The following is a 21,255-nucleotide window of genomic DNA, read 5'->3' on the forward strand; positions in this document are numbered from 1 at the left end:
TAGAGACCAGGGTTTGGCTGTCACTTCGGCTGGTTCCTGATTCCTGTGTGATCTCAGACAAATTAACCCCTCTGGGCCACAGTTTCTTCATTTATAAATTGAAGGGTCTCTATTTGTCTCCTCTGGTCTAAATCCCAAAAGCCTATGATTGTGGGGAGTGTGTGTGGGGATTTCCTTACTTCTACTCTGAAGGCTGGCTAGTTGAAGGAAATGATTTCTTGAGGGCAGAAGAAAAGGCACAGATGTCCTCAGTTCTGTGCTCCGGTCCTTAGCCTGTCCATCTGTACTTCAGTGAAGCCTTTTGGAGCCAGAAATACCCTACCTAAGAAATCCTGGAGGAGGCACTGCCTTTGCTGCATGTGAAAGGAGCAAGAAAAATGAAACAGCTATCTTCCATCCTCCTATTTGGAAAAAAAAAATCCCTAGTGCAGAAATCTGCATTCCCTGAACACCCATCTTTTTATCCCTGTCCCTCTCTAGCTCAAATAGTCACACAGAGGTCTCCAGTGTGCTGCATTCTAGAGACTAGGTCCAACCATGCAGAATGGTGCAGCTGCCCTTCGGGCCGGATTGAGGGCCCCGGTGGGGTCAGGAGCCCAGTTTGGTGCCCATGAATATTAAGAGACAGGCATACAGGCAAGACCAGCATGACAACAGGGAAAGATTCACACATCCTTTCTAAATGTCAGTGACCTAGCAAGGAGAGTGTCTGTGTGCTGGGAGGAGAGGAGGGGCTTGACATTTTCCTCCATTGGAGTGGTATGAAGTACTAGGCCAGGTTACTTCAGTAATAAGTAGCTAGAATGATTGGGCTTCTTAGAATTTATATTTTGGGGAAGGGGCAGAATCTCAAGAAGCAGCCTCCTAATAATAGCATATAATATAGTGCTTTAAGATTTCCAAAGCCCTTTATAAATAATATTTTATTTCATTCTCAACAACCTTGGGAGGTAAATGCTAATAATATCATCATCATCATCATCATCATCATCATCATCATCATCGTCGTCGACCCAGTAAGTATCTGTTAAGCATCTACTACAAGCTGGGTAGTATGTAAATTTTTATAGATCCAAAAGAAAGGCAAAATTTAGTCCCTGCTCTCAGGGAGCTCACAATCTAATTTTATCCCTTTACAGATAAGGAAGCTGAGGCAAACTTGTGAGGGTCACACAGAAGAGTTGGAGATTGTACATGAATTCAGGTCTTCTGGACTCCAGATCAAGCACTCTATCTCTGGGCTACTTAGTTGCCCAGAGAATGGGGTTATCTCCCTTGAGCTTCCTTGACATGTCCCTCTAGCAGATCGAGTTACTTTCCATCTCCTCAATGAAGGGAGGAAATAAGCATTTATTAAGTCCCTTCTATGTGCTAGGCACTGCTCCAAGTGCTTTATAACTAAAAGCCAGGAAGATCTGTGCAATGCTGTTCCCACCCCATCCCTTTCAGCCATCCCCATCTTGACAACTAAAGAAACCTTCATATATGTTTTGCATAATTTTGTATGTATAATTGATATACTGTTTGCCTTCTCAATGGCTGGGGGAGGGACTGAAAGGAGAGAATTTGGAATTCCCAATTTTCTTAAAAGAGTTAAAAATTTATTAAAAGAAGAGCCAGACCAAAACAAAACAAAACAAAACAAAACAAAACAAAACAAAACAAAACAAAACAAAACAAAGAAACCTTCATACCAGGGCTCCAGGCCTACCTGCTCCACTCAGCCACTAGTCCTTGCTGCTCAAAGAGTCAGGAGGAGTCTGCTGTAAGGAGCTAGGATTGCAGCACCTGGCTGAAGGTAGATCCATACACACCAACTCAACTGGAAATGCTGTGTGGGGTGGGGGAGAAACCATTTCCCAAGTTCTGTGAGGTCTCAGAGGGAGGCTGGGGAGAGGGAGGGGGCAGAGGTAAGAAACATGTTAGGATTAAAGATTAGTCTTCTGCAGTGTTAGTGAGGGAGGAAAAGAAAATGTTCACAGAACCTATTATCATCTCAGTGCTAATCAGTCTCTCATGAACAACAATTTTTTTTTTAATTAGTTTTATTCACCATCCAACCCAAGGCATTCCCCCATACCCTCAAAAAGAAAGGAAGGAAGGAAGGAAGGAAGGAAAAGAAAGGAATGAAAAGGAAAAGAAGGGAAGGGAAGGGAAGGGAAGGAAAGATGAGGAAGGAAATGAAAGGGAAGAGAAGGAAACTGCTGAGATGCAGAGAGATAAACCATAGGGTGCTCAGGACAGAGCTTTTTTCCCCTTTTTCATCTCTCCCCAAACGTCTACGAGACATTTATGTAGCTAGTAGGCTCACAGATTTCAATGGTTTTTTTTTTCCCCTAGCAGTAGGGCTGATCTTGAGGGGTCGGCCTTCCCACAGCAGGTGGATGCAGGCTTTGACTCAGCTCCATTCCCTTTACCTCTACTCCTCCTAGCTCTTGGGCTCTGCCTGTGGCTTTGCTGGCTGACGTAACTTAACAGATGCTCCAGCCCAGGAGCCCAAGTGAAGGCTTGTTTCCCCAGGAATGCCGTAGCAGATTCAAGTGAAGCTGTCTACAGAAGCAAGGTTAGCCTGCTGTTTTCTGAGGCAGGAAATGGTGGGCTTGAATCCTAGGGGAAAACCAAATCTAGGGGTTTGGGGATGCCTGTCTGAATTCTCCTTGGGCTGCTGTTTCTCCAGGATCAGAGCTTTCAGTTAAAAAAAAAAATGGCCTAGAGAAGTTTCTAGCCTTGGAGATAGCCGTCATAATGGAAATCGATATGCTGCTGCTGTCTTAGTGAGTTTGCAGCCAGCCAGACTGAAACAATGGCAGGGAAAGAAAGGGAGAGAGAGGAGAGGGGAGGGGAGGACAGAGGAAAGGGGAGGAGATGAGAGAAGAAGGGAGGAGAGGAAAGGAGAAAAGGGTAGAGGGGAAAGAAGAAGGGAGAAGGAGAGAGGAGAGAAGGAAAGATAAAGGGAGGGGAGAGAGTAGGGAAGGGGAGGGAAGGGAGAAAAAGAGGAAAAGAGAGAGAGAGAGAGAGAGAGAGAGAGAGAGAGAGAGAGAGAGAGAGAGAGAGAGAGAGAGAGAGAGAGAGAGAGAGAGAGAGAGAATTTAACTTTCCTACTTCTTTCCCATTCACATTCATTCCAATCTTGAAAATGCAATGGTGACCATTAAGAACAGAAATTCCAAGTATGGGCATTTTCAGATATTCCTCCCGTTTTCACCCCTTCTCATACAAAGCCTGAGAAACAACCTTGGAAACACAGAAGGATTTCATCCTGGCCTATTTTACCCAACTGGAATTCAAGCAGAAGTGAAGTAGTCAATCCCTCAGGAAGTTGGGGAAGAGGAAGGAAAAGATCATCAAGGGTGATCCCAGTCAGAGATATTGCTTGTTGGCTAGACCATAAAGAGGTCTGCTGATTGGATAAGACAGGTTGAGCATTCTTGAATATTGTTTTGTTAAATTAAATCCTCTTCCATTACATCTTGAGAAAAAGACTATCCATTGGGTTCCAAAGATCCATGAACAGATGGGGAAGCACAGGAATGAGTCCCTTAAACTAATGGGCATCCAAAGAAATCTAGAAGAGAGCACCCCTGGAGAAAATGTTCTTCAATCTCTGTCTTTCTTGGATGCAGAAGAGTGACTTCCCCCATTATATATATTAGTCCCTTAAAATCTCTCAATTAATTTGAAGTAAAATTCTTGGGGTCAGAGTATGTGATACTTATCTACTAAGTCCTGGGCACTGTGTTAAGAGCTTGACAATTATTTGATCTTCACAACAATTTTGGGATATAGGCACTATTATCGCTATTTTATAAATGAGGAAACTGAGGCAAACAAGAGATTAAGTGACTTGCTCAAGGTCATAAATCTAGTATAAGTGTCAGAGGCCAGATTTGATTTCTGGTCTTCCTAACTCCAGGCCTGGGGCTCTACCCACTACACCACCTAGCTGCTTCGATTAACAAGGGGTCACAGTCTGATGATACCCTCCCTTCCTCCTTCCCTCTCACTCTCCCTCTTTTCCTTCCTTTTTCCCCTCCCTCCCGTCTTTCCCTTCTTTTCCTCCTCTTCTTCTTTCCTTTCTCTTTTTTTACTTCCTTTTCCCCCTCCATCCCTTCTTCTTTCCTTTCCTCCCTTCTTTCCTCCCTCTCTTTGGTGCTTACACTGCACAGGATCCTGAATAATGAAGAGAAAAGGAGTGGTATAGTTCCTGCTCTACAGCAGCCTACAACATAGTTGGTGAGATAAATGGACACATAAAACAGACCAGTAATAGAACAAAGCCAAAATGTAGAGTCAGTGCTACAGGAATCCAAATAAAGGCACATTCCATTCGTGATGGAAAGCTGGGAAAGGCTGAAGTGATTGGAGAAGGTAAAAAAGTGAGTTGGGTGTTAAAGGACAGGTTAATAGAAGGTTTGAGGGCATTCCAAGAAAAGGCAACAGAATTAGCAAAGGTGCATAGGTAAGGGATGAAGGATCTGTAATGCAGAAAACAGGGAAGAGAACAGTCTGATTTGGGGGAGGCTTCTGGCTGTTTGATATAAGATCTGATGGGAAGGATGGTTCCAGACTGTAGAGGTCTTTGAGCTCCTGGCTTGGGATTTTGGACCTTATCCTTTCAGCATCATACCAAGTAGGTCCTTTCCAAGAAACCAAGTTACAAACTAGCTCTTCTGGGAGATGAGGGAGTAGGGAAAGCTTAGAAGGTGGGGAAAGCTTAGAAGGCAGGCAGATGACTGAGAAAGCTGCTGCAATACTTTAGGCATGAGGTGATGAGGGCCTGGGAACAGAAAAAAGGGATGAATATGAGGGAAAATCTTTAAAGGAAGCAAGACTAAAAAAAGACTAAAAGATGCAAACCTGAGGGAGGAGTTAACTTTTTTTTCCCATGAAGAGTAATGCCTTTGAACAGAAGAAAGCAGTCACTTGTAAGATGATTTAGACAAGTGAATGTTGATTTTGTAATTTAGGTGGAGAAGAAAAAAATAATCTGACTTATGAAAATCAAAATCAATATATCAGAGGTCTAGAGAAGATGGTGAACATAATTTTAGGCTAATAGGCATTTTGTGCTTCCTTAGACAGATATGACCTTTTCACAAATGGTTTCTTTGGGGTCATCCAGAAGTCAATCACGGGCCAGATGGATGTTCCTTGAGCAGAGGCTAAAGTTTATATTCCAGGCTCTCAAACAATGCTTTGCAGAAGGCCCTTGCAACCAACTATTTTCAGAGACATGGACCCCATGATACATGGAGGGACCTTTCCCGGGCCCCCAAACTGCAGCTGTTTCAATAATAATTATACCAATGTCCTGAGGTTTCTTTCATGTTCTTCTTTGCAGTTATCATACATTGCTTCCCTTTTTTTCCTGCCAATTTTTATAATCTTCTCTCTGTCCTTTGATATGGTTTTTATTACTTCATCCTTTCACCCAATCCCCAGATGACCACTCTCCTTACAGCATCAAATACAGAAATTACTGCAAACTCAACTCTAATATATGCATTGCTAGTATATGAGAACTGGCTGTGTTTCATCACTCATCTCCTTATTCTTGGCCAGGGCTGCTCCAGACCTCTCCCAGTATTGCCTTCTGAAGGTTGTTGGTCCAAATGGTTGTTTCATTTATGGACAGACTCTGAAATCCAAAAAGGACTGCTCATACCTCATTGTAGGGAAAAGAAGGGATTGTATGGTATCTAGAGGCTGTTTGCCACCTCCTAGCTGAAGTAAGGATTTCCACTTAAATAACTTGAGGGTTACCAGAAGGGGAAACAAACAAAAAAATCAACTTCATAGATAGGGATTCCCTCCTAGACTGACATTCTTTTCTGAAGAAACACATTCATAGTCTGGGCAGGGATCATACATCCCTCATCTATTTCTCTCTCCTATTTGGACACCCTGTCTTTATCCTGATTTCCCAAGGGGGACCCGTCTCCTTTTGCAATGGGGAAAACAAGAGGTCACTATTTTTTGCCTTCTAAAGCTTCTGAATCTGGAGATTGGAGGGATTGGGAGGGAAGAGAGTTCCACAATCCCTCCCTCCCTCTTCCTCCCCCACAACCCCAGGGGAAGGAAGCAGCCTGTCAGTCCCGACAGTGTGTCAAACCCGCATGCTGCCTAATTGTGAGCCAGCAGAGTTTAAAGAAATGTTTTCTGGCTCAAAGCCACACCACAAACTGCTTGGTATAATTTTATTATTAAGGGGGGTGAGAGAGAGAAAGAGAACGAGGGAGAGTGAGGGAACGAGGCAGCGGGGAGGGGTGGGAGGAGGGGGGAAGAGAGAGAGAAAGAGAGAGAGAGAGAGAGAGAGAGAGAGAGAGAGAGAGAGAGAGAGAGAGAGAGAGAGAGAGAGAGAGAGAGAGAGAGAGAGAGAGAGAGATTGCTTAGCCCAAGTCAGCTGGTGAAATATTTTGCTAAATGTGAAAAATGGGAAGGTTTTTTTTTTTCGGTTGGCAGTATGACTTTGTTAATTGCAAATTCATCCTCTGCTTATGGTAATTAAAGCTGAACCCCAATTCTGATAATTAGGGTTGCGACTCAACGCTTAACCCTTTCCCTAAACCGCGGGGACATAGGACAAATAGCCTCCACTAGTTCTTGCATGGGGGGTTAGGAATCCCCAAAGAACTCTGGTTGGAGATGGAGTGATAGAGAGCCACCTAGAACGCCGAGTAAAAGTAGCCAGGATGCTCTTTGACAGGAGGTGGTAATAGGTAGGGAGTATAGAAGAAAGGACTTGTGTCAGGTCTATTATTCCAGCATTTAGAGGGTTAAAACAGCACCATGAAGTTTCCCAGTCCCGGGTCTTGCCAAAGTGGAAGGGGGGAGAGGAGAGGGGAACGACTGTGTAGGGAGAGAGAGGGGAGAATGGATAATGTGGGAAGGAGATGCTGTTTGCAGAAACATTGCTCCCTTGCAACAGATGTTTTATCCGTGTTAGACAAAAGCAAAGAGATGAGCCTCGAATTGCTGAGAGGAAAAGCAGCCAGACTGGCAGAATCATACATTTAGAAGAGCTGAAAGGGACCTTAGAGGTCATGTAGTTCAACCTTCATTGACAATTGAGGAGACTGAGGCGCAGGGGAGTTATCTTTTGAGAGCAGATAAAATGTCACCTTTTTATTTATACACCCACCGTCCTACCTCCTCCTCATTCCCCCGGCTTATTTTCTTTCCCATGCACCAATCCCGGTTTGGGTGATGTGGAGGAGGACGGAATTCAACAAAAGAGCCGTTTCTCCTCCGCAGCCCAGCCCGATGACCCGAGCAAGGTCACCCCGACCTCACGGGTTCCGCAGCCCGCCCGCCCGGGGGAGGAAGCCGCGGAGAGGGGGTGGTGGTGACACGCTTCCCCAAAGCCCCCCCCCTTCTTCCTTTACTCTCGAGGCTGCGTCCCTTCAGATCGCTGCTAATTAGAGGCTCGGGGAGAAAGGATTCCGGAGCCGCGATCGCCACGCAGCAGCGAAGGCAGCCGCGGGCGCTCCCCTCCCCCCTCACCAGGGGGACCCCAGAGGGCTGGGTTTAAAGCTCTCCCCCCCTTTCCTCCCCCTTCTTCCCTCACCCCCGCGTGGGGAAAGTAGGAGGAGGCAAGAGAGACAGCCGCCCCCGGCCCTCATCATTCATCTCTCTGATTCCCCGCTGTAGCCTCCCTCGGAAGTCAGCCGAGTGAGGCAGCTGTTCCTTGCACACTTCACTTGACCACAGATGATGATAAATGAGGCTGGGGCTGCGCCGCGGACGGGAAGAAGAGGGGTGGGGATGGGGCGGGGACCTCCGGGCGGCTGGTTGCCACCCCTTCCCCTCAGCCCTTAGTCCCCTCGGCCGGATTCCCGGACCAGTGTGCAGGAAGCCGAGGCACCACAGGTTTTCCACGCAGCCCGTGCCAGTCCCCAGGACAGTGTCACTGATGAGCATGAAAATGATGACTGGAGATGAATAGTAATAATCAAATGAGCGAATCCACCACTCCCTTCTCCCCCGCCAGCTCGGGGCACCATTTCCCCATCCCCACCTCCTGCTTTCTCCCATTCCCAACGAAAAGGAGGTACCATATCCGAGAGCCTGTGAGATCCCTCCCGATTAAAGCCCCCGAGTCCGAATATTGCGCGCACTTGGAAGGAGCGGGACCCCGCGCTCGGTGCCTCCAGCGCGTCGGGAGCTGCTGGCTGAGGACACCGCTGGCTGAGGACACCGCGGAGGCTTCTCCACCTCCGCCTCCACGAAGCCTCCTTCTCCGCCCCCAGACGGACTCCGCCCCCGAGCCCTCCCCGTTCCCCCGCCCCTCCCCCTGACAATACTGTGGATCCCACACCCCCACTCCCCCCTCCCGGCCCGAATTGCTAATGCCTGGGTTCCCGCGGAGCCCTCCCTCTCTCCTCGGTGCTTGCCCCCAGCCTATTAAAGATCGTAAATAATGGATCTCTTCCCTTGCAGCCGCGGGGCGGGGGGCAGGCGCAGGAGTGGGCGGCGGCGGCGGCGGCGGCGGCAGCCAGATGCACCGGGCGCTCCTCCGGGGCGGAGGCTTGGGCGGGAGGCCCGGGCCGGCCGCGGAGCGTGTGTGCACAGATCGGTCTGAGTATGTACCATGCACATACATGTCACGTATGCAGCCTACATCCATACCTAGCGATCACACCAAGGAGAGACGGAGGGAAGCCCCGCTCTGCCCGCCCCCCCGCCCCCCGCGGACAGCGCGCGCCGCTAGCACTTCCCGGGCGGAGCGTTATCTGTAACTGCCCCCTTCTCCGTTTTCCGGCGGTGGCACGATGGCCTGCCCCAGATCTGAGGACGCGGCCGCGCTCCTCACCTCGCTCTACAGCTCGCGGGCTTTGGCGCGGCACCCTCCTCCCTCCTCCCGGGCTCGGGGGTCTGTCTCTCAGAGAAATCACTGGCTGGGAGAAACGGCTACGAACAAACGTTTCTTTCTGCAAAATATTGAAACCGTGTGGTCTGAGGAGAGGCGCGGGGGGCGGGGAACGGGAGACAAGATCCGCTTTCTTCTCGGCTCCCGCCTCCCTCCGGAGAGGATCTCGCAGACGCGGCTGTGTGTGCGGCTTTCCCCTCCCTCCGTCCTTTTCGGGAGCCAGGCAGAGACTGTGGGTTTCAGGCTCCCGGGCGATACGCTGGAGAAAGGGCCTGCGGTCTCCCAGTCCCCGCGCTTTCCCTCCCCATCCCCCTCATCCTCCTTTGGAGTTCCCGATTTTTTCTCAAGCTCCCCCTCCCTCCTGGCCCCCGACACACAGAGTTTAACCGTCAGCGAGGTCATGGGTCAAACGGACAAAGGTCTTCGCTTTCCAAGCTGCCAACGAGAAGCCAGGTGCCTCTCGGAATCTGCCCGGGAGCCCTCTCTCCTGTCCGGAGTCCTTCCTGATTCTCACAACTCCATCTCCGTTTTCCGAACATCGCCCTCCCCGCCCCCCGCCCGCTCCCAGCCCATCTATCCTCTTTCCTCCAGCTCGGTGCCCTTCTTTATCTCTCGCCTCCTGACTTTTCCCATTCTCCGGCACCATCCCCTCTGACCCTTTTTTCCTCACCCCCTTTTCCATTTCCCTCTCAACTCCCCTTCCCCAACTCCTCTCCATCCTTGTCTCTAAGTTCAGGCAGAGGGGGTCTGAGCCCCTAAATGCTCGGCTCTGCTGCAAGAGCAGTCACTTGACTCACTCAAGTCCTGTGACATACCAACCTAGCTTAGTGAAAAGGGGGGTGGGGTGGAAAGCCCAGAACCTTCCTGGGAACGGGCCGCCACTCTAGCCAAGGGAAAAAGCAGAAGGATGCTAGGGATCTGGTGCAACTAAGCCTGGGGGCACTGTCACCCCGACTCTCCTTTTCTGCTTTATTCTCCATTCACCCAAACAGAAACATCACCGCCAACACCACCGCCAATAAAAACGAGCCCCACTAACAAACATGGACATCTCGGGATGGCGTGAGAGCCATACTCTCATTACAGCGTGTGACTAATGCCATCGAGGTGGGGAGAGAGGGGGAAAGGGCTTAGCTGCAAAGCTGTGCTCATGAAAGATGCTCCCTTTCCTCCAGAGCTAAAGAACCTCAAACCAGTTTAAGAGATTAGGAGGATTTTAGGAATACACGGGTCTCCCCCCACCTCCTTTCATTTTTGCCCCTCCTTCTCCATCCACCCGTCCCCTCCCCTCCCATCTTATGGAATGAGAAACAAGCCTGAACTTTCTGACCTAGGCCGGGCTCCAAAGCCTAACCATTCTCACAAGTTGTAGGAGAGCTGAAGGGATTATTGAGATAATTGGGGAGAGGAGAACAGATCCCACTCTGGATTCCAAGCTACCTAAAGTGCTGGTAAAGTCTTACATCGTGTCCCTCCCAGGCTCAGAGCAGGGAAGACTCTCCACCTTACTATCCTCTCCCACTTACCCTGGTCCATCTGGAGCCTTTGTCCTGGGTTTGCCAAAGGCCACGGGGAATGAAAAGCTGGCGATTCTATCCTTCATCTCACTCAGGCTCAAGGATTGCAGCAGAGAGAGGTGAGAAGCTTGGCACTGAGGGTGCTTGGAGCTGCCCCTGGCACACAAGGATGCATGAGGAATACAGATTGGAGGAGCTGTTTTCTACACTGCAGATTAGTGTGCTGATAGGATTCTGTATAGCAGCACCTGTTTGTCTGCTTGTCTCAAGAAACCCTTCAGGCCTTGAATAGCTGGCAACAGTGACCAAGGAAAAAGACACTGACTGTTCTGCCTTGATTTGGAGAGGAGGTGGGAGTGGGGTGCGGAGAGATGGGAGAAGACATTGTGGAGGGCAGAAAGAGGGAGGAAGAAGTGGGGGGAGAAAAGAGAGAAAACATCTTCTTATCGTGTATTCTTACCAATCCTTCTGGGATGATATTGCTGCAATATATGGAGTCTATGTTGTCCTAAGAACTACAATTACTGAATATTCTTACATGAGGACTCAGAATTTAGATTTCTCTAGAAAATCTTTGCCAGAGACAGATCTCAGAACTAGGTGATGAACTCTTCAAGGAGGTACAGTGTGAAAGGAACGCCAGCCTTCAAAGTCAGAGGACTTGAATTCTAGTCTGGACTCTTTAAGCAGGAGGTCATTCAAGGATTAAAGCAGATGGAAATCGAATGATTTGACATTCTGTAACTTGTCTTTTCCATGCTGTACTTCTCCTGGCTCTTTCTTCTCCTCCCCCCCCCCCCCCCTTCCTGTTATGCTACCTCCACTTTCCTGGTGGGAAAATGAACCTGATAAAAGCATCCCATAAAGATATTAGTCCATAAAATCACTGAATCTTAGCTGGTAGAAGACCTGGTTTCACATCCCAGCATTAAAGCTCACAGTTTTGTGATCTTGGGGGAAAAGAAACCTCTCCATTGCTTTGTTTCAATTTTCCTTCTCTGTAAATTGGGTATAATATTTGCACTTTTCCCTCCACCAGGGATGTACTGAAAAAAAGTGCCTTGTAAGCTATAAAGGTTTTAAAAGATAGGAATTTAATTTTTTCCTTATTTTTCCTGCTCTATTTCTTCTTAGAGATATTTGTATTTTAAAAAAGAGTAAGAGGGAAATACTTAAAAAATAAATTAACTTATGGTGTTAACATTTCAGGCAATATGAAATTATGGGGAGGGGATGGGGACTAGGATTTTTGATTGCTCAAATTCCAACATATAGGTAACCACTTTACTCACACAGAACAGTGAGAGCCTATGGGGTAAATGGCATCACCCTACAGATTGAGCCACTCAGACACAAGAAGGACAGGAAGGAGTGGGGGTGGAAAGGAGTGAAGAAAGAAGAGTAAGCTAACTCAGAGGCCTTCTTCTCTAACCATCTGATAACACTTGCTCCTTTGTTCCAGATCTGATTGGCTTCTTAGAGTCTCAAGTAGAAGGCTGCTTTGTTATCTCCCTGTGCCTTTCAGTGAAAAATCCTTCCCTTAGACTCTCCTCCTAAAGAAAACCTTGCAGCCCCCTCCTTGCATCCCATCTACCATATATTATATTGCTTGCACATCTATAGATGAATCTTAGCCTGATGTTGTGCAAGGCCTTCCATAAATAGGCCCCAGACTTTTTTTCTTTTCTTTTTTTCTTTTTTTTTTTTTTTAAAGGTTTTACTGATGGCTTTTCATTCTTATATTACTTGTCCTTTCCAATAATGAAGCACGCCTCCCCCTCTCCCCTAACCAGGAATTACAATTGAGCAAAACATACCAACACTTTGGCCACATAGGACAATGTAGGCCTCATTTCACAGTTATAGTGCACAAGCTCTTTGCCAAGAAAAAGGAGCTCCATTTCACCTCTGGAGTCTAAATTGGTCATTGCTTTTCTCAGACATTCTCTGTCTTTCCTTATAATTGTCCTTACATTACTGCTCCAAGTATGCCTTTCTATCTTCACCTTCCACTAAAAGTCTGCATAAAACATCTATCTACTGCAAAACATTGTTGTACCTTTTTGCCTGTACCCTCCACTGAAAGATGAAGAGAATTCCCCACAAGATCTGTTTTCCTTCATTGTTCCATCGAAATCATGATAAGTTGCTGTACACAAGAGGTTTTGAATCTTTCTTGTAAAACACGCCTGGACTCACCACAAAATAAATAAGCACCATAGTGAATAGAATTTTGTTGTTTAAAAAAATTTCCATTTATAAAAAGTGTTATTTTTCAAATCTCCCTACATATTGCTCTACATGGCTGTCCACTTTGCCTACTCCTAGTCCTGACTGTTTCCTACACCAACCTTGGGCTACAGCCAAATTAAATAAGTCTTGTCTTTGCCCTTTCCCTGTGAAAATTTTCAGGCCACAGACAGGATCATGACATCTCAGGATTTGGAACTGTCAGCAACCTTAGCAATCATTTGGTTCAACTTAACTTTAAAATAAGGCAACTTCCACCTCAGTTTTTTGAGCCTCAGTTTCCACATTTATATAATGACTGAACAAGAAGTGGGGATTCTTAACCTAGGATTTGTGAGTTTGCTTTTAGAAAATAACTTTACAATTGTATTTCAAGCTGGGTTGTTGATTTTTTTTTTTTACAATTATATTTCAACATAAATTTCTTCTGTGTTTTATTTTATATATTTAAAAATGCCATTCTGGGAAAGGACCTATAGGTTTTGCTAGACTGTCAAAGAAATTCATACCACAAAAAATGTTAAGGAATTCTGGAGTGGATGAATGCTATGGTCTCTTCTAGTTATGATATGCTGAGTCTAAGTTTACAGAATGTTCTTTCCTTTCCACCTATCAAGATTTTATCTATCATTCAAGGACCAGCTCAAGTACTACTTCCTCCATAGAGCTGTCCTGATCATTTCTCTTCTTGTGCTCTTTTCCTGTAACTATACTCTTAAGATACTTATTGTCTGTGCTATATGTAAGAAAATGGTTTATTTTTCTGTGAATTTTGTGAGGGTATTATGTTCTGCAAGTTGGTGGAAAATTACAATTTTTCAACTAAGGCACTATTCTATTGGGAAAGCCAAACAAATAATAGACTATGAATATAATATAATATTGTGTTGTATGATATGATGAAATGGACAATTTAAAAGCAAAATGGGGAAGCCCTTTATGAACCAATGTGGAGTGAAGTAAGCAGAACTAGGAAGACAATTTATACAATGACAACAACATTACAAAGACAAAGTACTTTGAAAATTTTAGAACTCTGATAAACTAAACTGAAAAACCCTAAGTGCTAAAGAAAATGGAAACACATTCCTTGCTTTTGGAAAACAACAAAAAATTTATATTACCAATATAGGAATCATGTTGCTATAAGTTATGTGGATTGTTTTCTCTTCACTGGCAAGGAATGGGGTAGGGAAAGAGAAGTTAGTGAAGTGATTGTGTAGTAATATGGGTGGAACCTACCTTAGATTTCCTGCTTGGCTAAAAATGGGATTGGAAAGCTATAACAATGAACTCAAAAACCTAGTGGCTGAATTACAAAATCAGTGTCGGAGTGGGGGTACAATTTTCATCTAGGGTCAGAAGGAATATGGATGGCCAAGTAAGCATCATGCTGGGCCAAGGTAGGTCCAAGGAGCTTTAGGTAGATAGCCTATTTTCGGCCATTAGTTTAGGAACACCTAGTATGGGAAATTTATTTTACTTACACACCAAATATGCCCATTTTTTATATTATTTTGGGGTAATTCTCATTTATAAGTATAAGTCCCAGGGAAGACTATTGCCGTCTGGAATTTGTGGAGGCAGAAGATAGAAGAAAAAGAGGGAAATAAGAACTTACAACCAGGCAACAAGGTGTCCCAATGACACTAAGTTTGGAGTTTGGAAAACTAAAGTTCAAATTTCTGCTTCAGACCAGCAGTGAATGGGTGCCCTTGGGCAAGTCACTTAAATTCCATCTGCCACAGCTTCAACTGCAAATTGGGGATAATACTAACACTTCCTTTCTAGAGTTGTTGTGAGGATAAAATGAGATAATATTTGTAAAGCACTTGCCTGGTGCTTACTAGTCACTATATAGATGATAGCCATTATTATTATTATTATTATTATTATTATTATTATTATTTTATTATTATTAGCTACAATTAGGTACCCGGATGAGATGCCCATCAGGTTAAGGTTTGGGTGTTGGAGTTCTCTGAACATGAATCCAAATCAGTTTAGGAGCTAGAGAAATCCAGCAGGCATGTTGCCTCAAACAGGAATACAGGAATCAGGCAAGTTTAGAAAAAGGTAAAAGGTTTACAAACTGTGTCTAAGAGAAGAATACATAAAGAATAGGGTCAATCACCAAAGATAGATAATTTTTATTACACGGAATCGAAAAGATTCTGCAAAAACAAAATCAATGCAGGTAAAATAAGAATGAAAACTGTTGGACAGGAAAAAAAATCTTTGCAGAAATCATAGTCTATAATTTTGTTATCCATGTATAACATATATTGGGTTACTTGCCATCTAGGGGAGAGGGTGGGGGGGGAAAAGAGGGGAAAATTTAGAACACAAGGCTATGTAAGGATCAATGTTGAAAAATTATCTGTGCATATGTTTTGAAAATAAAAAGCTTTAGTAAAAAATAAAAGAGGAAAATATATAATTTTGTTATTTCAGGGGGATAGGGAATTAACACAATTGTTAAAAGACATTCTCCCAAAAATGTGGTCAAAGAATGTGATCTCAAAAGAACTGTAAATTATTTACAACATATGAAAGATTGTTTCAAATCACTACTAACAAGAGAAGCACAAATCAAAATAATGCAGGTTTCTCCTTATAGGCAGCAAATTGACAAAGGTGACAAAATATGAAAAGAGTCAAAATTGGAAGGGCTTTGAAAATATAGACACACTGCTGATGTAGCTGTAAATTAGCCCAGTCATTGTGGAAAATAATTTGGAATTATACTAAAAAAAATTGACTAAAATGTCCATATCCTTTGATACAGAGACACTAGCTATTAGAATTTACAGTTCTAAGTAGGTCAAATACAGAAAAGTTCCATTTAAACTGAAATGTTCATTGTAGCACTTTTTTGTAGTACCAAAGAACTGGAAACAAAATACATCCATTGGAAGATGGTTAACAAAGTGTAACTTATGAATATAATGTTACTTCTTGTAATTTATGAATATAATGTTACTTCTCTTTTGAGAAACAATGTATATAGAGAGTCCAGAGAAGCAGGACAAACTAATATGAACTGATATAAAGTGAAATATGAAGAACTAGGAAAACAAATCTACTATGACTACCACAAAGCAAGGAATACAAAAAGGTAAGATAGCAATTGTTGGAGGACCTGGGGGAAACATGATCCATTACTGGTGAAGCTATGAATCTGTCCAGCCATTCTGAAAAGCAATTTGGAGCTTTGCTTCAAAAGTCATTAAAAGGTAACTACCCTTCGATGACCCAGCAATACCACTACTAGGCCTATTCCCTAAATAGATCAAAGAAAGAAGAAAAGGACCCATAGGTTAAAAAATATTTATAGTAGCTCTTTTCATAGTGGCAAACAATTGGAAACCAGCAGTATACCAATCAGCTGGAGCCTAGCTGTACAAATTATCGTATATCCATGAGATGGCATGTTATCGCAATTCAAGAAATGACAAAAAAGATGTTTCCGGAGAAGACATTCATGAACTGATATAGGATGAAGTGAGAAGAACCAGAAGAACAACTTTCACCATAATAATAATTATAAGGAAAACCAATTTTTGAAAAATATGATAAACTGACAGATCATTAACTCCAGAAGACAGATGATAAAGCATGCTACCTGCTTCCTGACAATGAAGTAAAAGATTCAAGATGCAATAATGTGACCTACATTTTTGGATATGTCCCATGTAGGAATTTGTTTTGCCTGACTATTATTTTTATGAGGTTTCTGTTTTTCAATTGGGAGGTGAGAAAATAGGAGGGAGAAAATGGTTAAGGATAGGGACCTCTCTCCATAAAGAGAAGAGAACAGAAGACAGGTCAGAAGGAATTAAAGATGAGGAGAGTTTTGAAAGTCATATGCTACATTTATTATAGCCTTAAAAGAAGCAAATTCTACATAAGTGAGATTTGAAATTTCATGTATAATATATTTGAAAATGTTCATTTAGTGTTTTTAAAGTTCTGAATAAAAATAAAATTTTAAAAAATCTCCATTCCTTCTTTGAAGAGATGGGGAACTATGCATACATGCATACAATCCAATATGGAATATTACATATGCTGTCAGACACAGTTGATATAGTGATTGGTTCTGCTGTGCTGCTTGTGAAATATTTGTTACAAGGGATCACAAGTAGAGTAGGGAAGGGGGGATTTATTTGGAAATTAAGGAGATGCAAAAGCAAAGCATGTAAGTACTAGTAAGAAGAATTTTTTTTTTTTTAAGAGGGAAAAGAATTGTGAAAAATGAAAGTGTTTTAATGAAAGGTGGGGGGAGTAAAAAGTAAAAGCCCTAAGGCCAAAAGTGAAGCTTCCTGGAGGAAGAACTTGTGTTCCAGAGAAGCTTTTTAGCTAGGCCCAAGGCCTAGAATGGAATCTTTTAAACTGGTTCATTCAGCACTTAACATATATTCTTTGTTTTACAGGTAGTTTCTCATATGTGTAAATCCTATTTTCTCTTCCCTAGATTGTAAACCCCTAGGCTCTATCCTCCTACATCATATGCCTTTAGAATGTGAATATTTCTTCATTCTTTCTAGAATCTTAACGACTCATCAAAGCATGGACTCCTAGAATGTCAGAGCTGAAGAAATCTTGATAGATCCTCCAGTCCAATTTCAGGGCTAGCTAGGCAGTACAGTAGATAAAAATTTTCAGTCAGGAAGACATCTCCTTAAGTTCAAATCTAGCCTCAGACACTTACTAGTTGTGTGAAGCTGAGCAAGTCACTTAACCCTGTTTGCCTCAGTTGTCTCATGTGTAAAGTAATCTGGAGAAGAGAACAATAAAACCACTTCAATATCTTTGCTGAGAAAACCCCAAATGGGATCATGGAGAATGCAATGCTACTGAAAGAACTGAAAAAAAAAATCCATTCTATTCTTTTGACAGGGTGGAAACTAAGACGTAAAAAGAAGACTTGCCTGAAATCACAAAATAATCATTAGTGGGTTACTGTTTTAGAAATCTTTAAGGATTTTTTTTTCTCAGAGGAAGAAGAGAAAAAACAGAATTATAAATGATGGCACATGCAATAAACTCATTTACAAGGAGAATTACACAACTCATTTAGGATCTGGACAACCCGCTTTAGTTTTGTTTTCTTTTCCATTAAAAAGGGAGATTCAAACAACAGTCCCAACTATTAATTTCTGTCTTTCTAGCTTTACTGCCACTAAGCAAGCCTCTCACTCCACATGAGGCTTAAATGAAAACACACATGAACCTCTCCTCATCAGCCCCCTAAAAATATCCTTAGAAGGAGCACAAGTCCCAAACTAATAATGACCCTTTGGGGGAAGATGACCATTCCTTTCTGGAAGGTCAGGTCAGGATGATCTGTCCATGTTTTGGTAGAAAAAGAAAATATTGATACTTGGTTTGTTAGTTCTTTGCTGTGATGAACAATTGTTCAGTTTTTCCGTTCTCTGAAACAGCCATGAAGTTTGTCTTTAAGTGGAAAAGGAGGTACAGGAATCGTGCTTACTCTAAAAACAACACAGGCATACATTGCTCCCATTTTAAATGACATTCGTTTTCTATAACGGCTGACTGTTTCTGGTTTAGAATGATTAGTGTCCTATGGGTTGGTTTCCCCAACCAAGAGCTAAAGGGATATTCCCTTCTTTCTCACCCCTTAAGTTTTACCTTGAACTGTGTTGAAGTTCATGCTACCAGACTTTCTTGCAGAACATTCGACCCTCCCCCCAATTAGTTTTCAATTGTCCCACCATTTAAAAGGAGAAAGTGCTTTTTCTAGAGTAAAGTCATCTGACTTGGTCTGACCCCAAAAATGACTCGTTTGGGAAAGTTTAAAGAAAAGACCATATCGCTCACTGGTTTTGAGACACGATTGCATGAAGAATTATTAACTTTTTCTTTTTCTGCCCTGGACAGAAAAGTGAATTTTGGAACAAAGTCAAAAGCACAACAGAATATAAATACCTAACTTTTATCCCATGATCTGGGAGACTGTCTGGCTCAGTATGTATAGGGCTGTGGCAAGTAGGGTAGGGAAATAGGTTCTACCTCCAGCCATGACATTAGATTGTAAATTCCATGTCTGGGAGAACTGCCTCAGGTTCCAAGCTTATGTGACTTGCCTATGGTCACAAGTGTCAGAAGAGTCTTCTTGATGCTATCCTAGCACTGTATTCACTATATTACACTACTCTCCAGGAACATAAAAGTGCTCAATCATTTGTATAAACATCCTACTGATCCAGAGATTTAAGAGAGCTAACAATCTGATTGGCTTCCTGCTTATGCTGTTCAATGGTTTCGGTCATGTCTTATTCTTTGACCACATTTGGGGTTTTCTTGGCAAAAATATGGAGTGGTTTACTGTTCTCTTCTCCAACTCATTTTATAGACAAAGAAACTGAGGCAGACAAGATTAAGTGACTTGCCCAAGGTCACACAGCTGGTGAGTGTCTGAGTCCAGATTTGAACTCAGGAAGTTGAGGCTTCCTGACTCCAACTCTGGCACTCCATCACCATGGGACCTGCTGCCCCACAGATGAATCCCACTAACCTTTGTGCTGGAGTCATTTCATCCCCTACTTGCAGCTTCAATACTACCCCAGACTCTGAGAGCCAGGCCAGGAACAGGCAGCTGAAGTCAGCCTTTCAGCCATGTTGTAGCTGAGATCTGCCTTGTCCCTCTGGGCTCTTTGTCCCAGCCCCCTGATTATGACCCTGCTCTTCCCTTCAGCCTCCCTGGGATTGCAGCCCTGTAAGGAGGCCCGAGTTCCCTGTCTCTCCTCCCCAGCCTGGCCTTCTGCCTAGTGCAGACTGTGACACTTCGACTAGACCTCCTCCACTGCCTGTTCTGTCCTCGGTTCCTGGCCTCAGCCGGCTTGCAGCTGGCTCATCCGACTGGGAGCAAGAATCTCAGTTACCACACTTGGTCAGCCTCAGGAACCATTTTAAGGTTTTTTTTTCCCCCTCAGGGGAAAAACAACAAATGTTCACCTTTGGTATTATTTGGTATTATATGGTATTATTAGCACAGTGAACACTGGGCACAGGTGTATGACTTTGTGGTGGCAGGGAACCATACAGTTATTTGATCTCTATGAACCTCGGTTTTCTCATCTATAAAATGGGAAACTAAAAAAAATACTTTCATTGCCTACCTCAGGATGGTCTAGAGAATTAAATGAGTTAGTATGAAACTATTATATGAATATAAAGGACAATGATCAAGATTTTGATTGAGGGTACAAATTTACAAAGTACTTTAAGGTTTATAAAGAACTTCACAAATGCTATCTCATTTTACCTTTATTTAAAATGAGAGTCAGGGACTTTTTTTGTGTCATGGACCCTTTGACAGTCTGGTCAAGATCTTAGAATAATATGTTGCTTGAAAAAATAATTGAAAGGAATGCTAAATCTTGGTTAAAGGTAGTGAAAATAAAGATGTATTTTTTTTTTTCCCATCCAAGTTCATGGATCACTTGGAATATACTCAATGAATCCTTGGAAGTTCATGGACTCCAGTTTAAGCTCTCCTAGATGAGATGACTTCAAAGCAACTTTCCAATTATAGAGTTATAATTCTAATCTTTAATTTTATAATGGAGTAACAATATTAATCTGCAGTGAGGAGGCAAGTTTCAGGCTGTGACTGTGACAGAAATTTAGATCTTTTGAGCCTCATTTGCTCATTTGGAAGTGGACTTAATACTTTTGCTACCTATCCATCATGGTGGGTTGGCTTTTATAAACTTTAAAGCCTTTATAAATGCTGTGAATTGAGTTTGGGGGCACTAAAGGCTAGGAGATTTGGGTAAGATTCTTGTCTCCTGTTTATAGTATATTTGGTTATTTATGCGGACATTAAGTTTTTACTCAATTTTCCAAATCATACCACATTTGTGAGCTCTCATTATTGGAGTTACGAAACTTCTGGTGCAAACTAAATGGGGCATAGAATGACAAAAGTCAATCTTAAAGGGAGTAACCCACTTTCTCTAAGCCACTATGCAGGGGAGATGGTTGGGGTAAGGGGCAATTTCAATTCTCTGCCTTCTGCCTCCTTTCCACAGAAACAATGTCCATCTCTGTCACTCAGAGGATAAAATACAAGGAACCAATCACGGACCTTCTGAATCACAACGGCACATGGATGGCGACGGCACAGAGCCAACAGGTTAGAACCACAACCAAAATAGGACAACTGAAGAAGCCCCAAACGAAGAGGGCACTGATGGATCTTGAAATCCAGGGCAAGATAAAAAACGGCAAGCTTAGCGCCTGCTTAACAAACAAAGATATTTAGATAAAGTGGGATCTTAGGGTAGCATTTCTCAGATGCCTTTTCCTTACTGCCTATCCCAAACAAGGAATCCTCTCTCCCCCCCCCCCCTCTCTCTTTCTCTCTCTCTCCCTTCAGAAGCACATATTAAGTGCCTACTATGTAGCAGGTACTATAATAGCAGATAAGGTCGACCTGGAAGCCACTGAAACACCATGTTAGGCACCAAACAGGCAGTATACAAGTCAGTAAGTCTTTGGTACCTGAAGAAAGTCCTTACTCCTGAGGCATACGGAAGACAAAGGTTAAACATAGAATTTAGAGTTGAAAATTAAAGGCACAGGGAT

General features: G+C 43.4%; 1 protein-coding gene across 13 annotated transcripts in view; it reads right to left on the minus strand.

The window, feature by feature from the left end:
* Positions 1-21,255, minus strand: part of RAI1 (retinoic acid induced 1) — a 312,902-nt gene that overhangs the window by 30,210 nt on the left and 261,437 nt on the right. Inside the window, exon 1 of one of the 13 annotated variants that reach the window (XM_074281585.1) lies at positions 10,396-15,563. The exons of 10 other annotated variants lie outside the window; for them this stretch is intronic. The gene's annotated coding sequence lies outside the window, so the exon portion shown is untranslated. Of the gene's footprint in view, positions 1-8,054; positions 8,235-8,812; positions 9,135-10,395; positions 15,564-21,255 lie in introns of those variants that run through there. 2 more of the 13 variants (XM_074281581.1, XM_074281586.1) reach the window with 2 other exon arrangements.

Source organism: Sminthopsis crassicaudata, chromosome 1, assembly GCF_048593235.1.
Source record: "Sminthopsis crassicaudata isolate SCR6 chromosome 1, ASM4859323v1, whole genome shotgun sequence".
Lineage (NCBI taxonomy): Eukaryota > Metazoa > Chordata > Mammalia > Dasyuromorphia > Dasyuridae > Sminthopsis > Sminthopsis crassicaudata.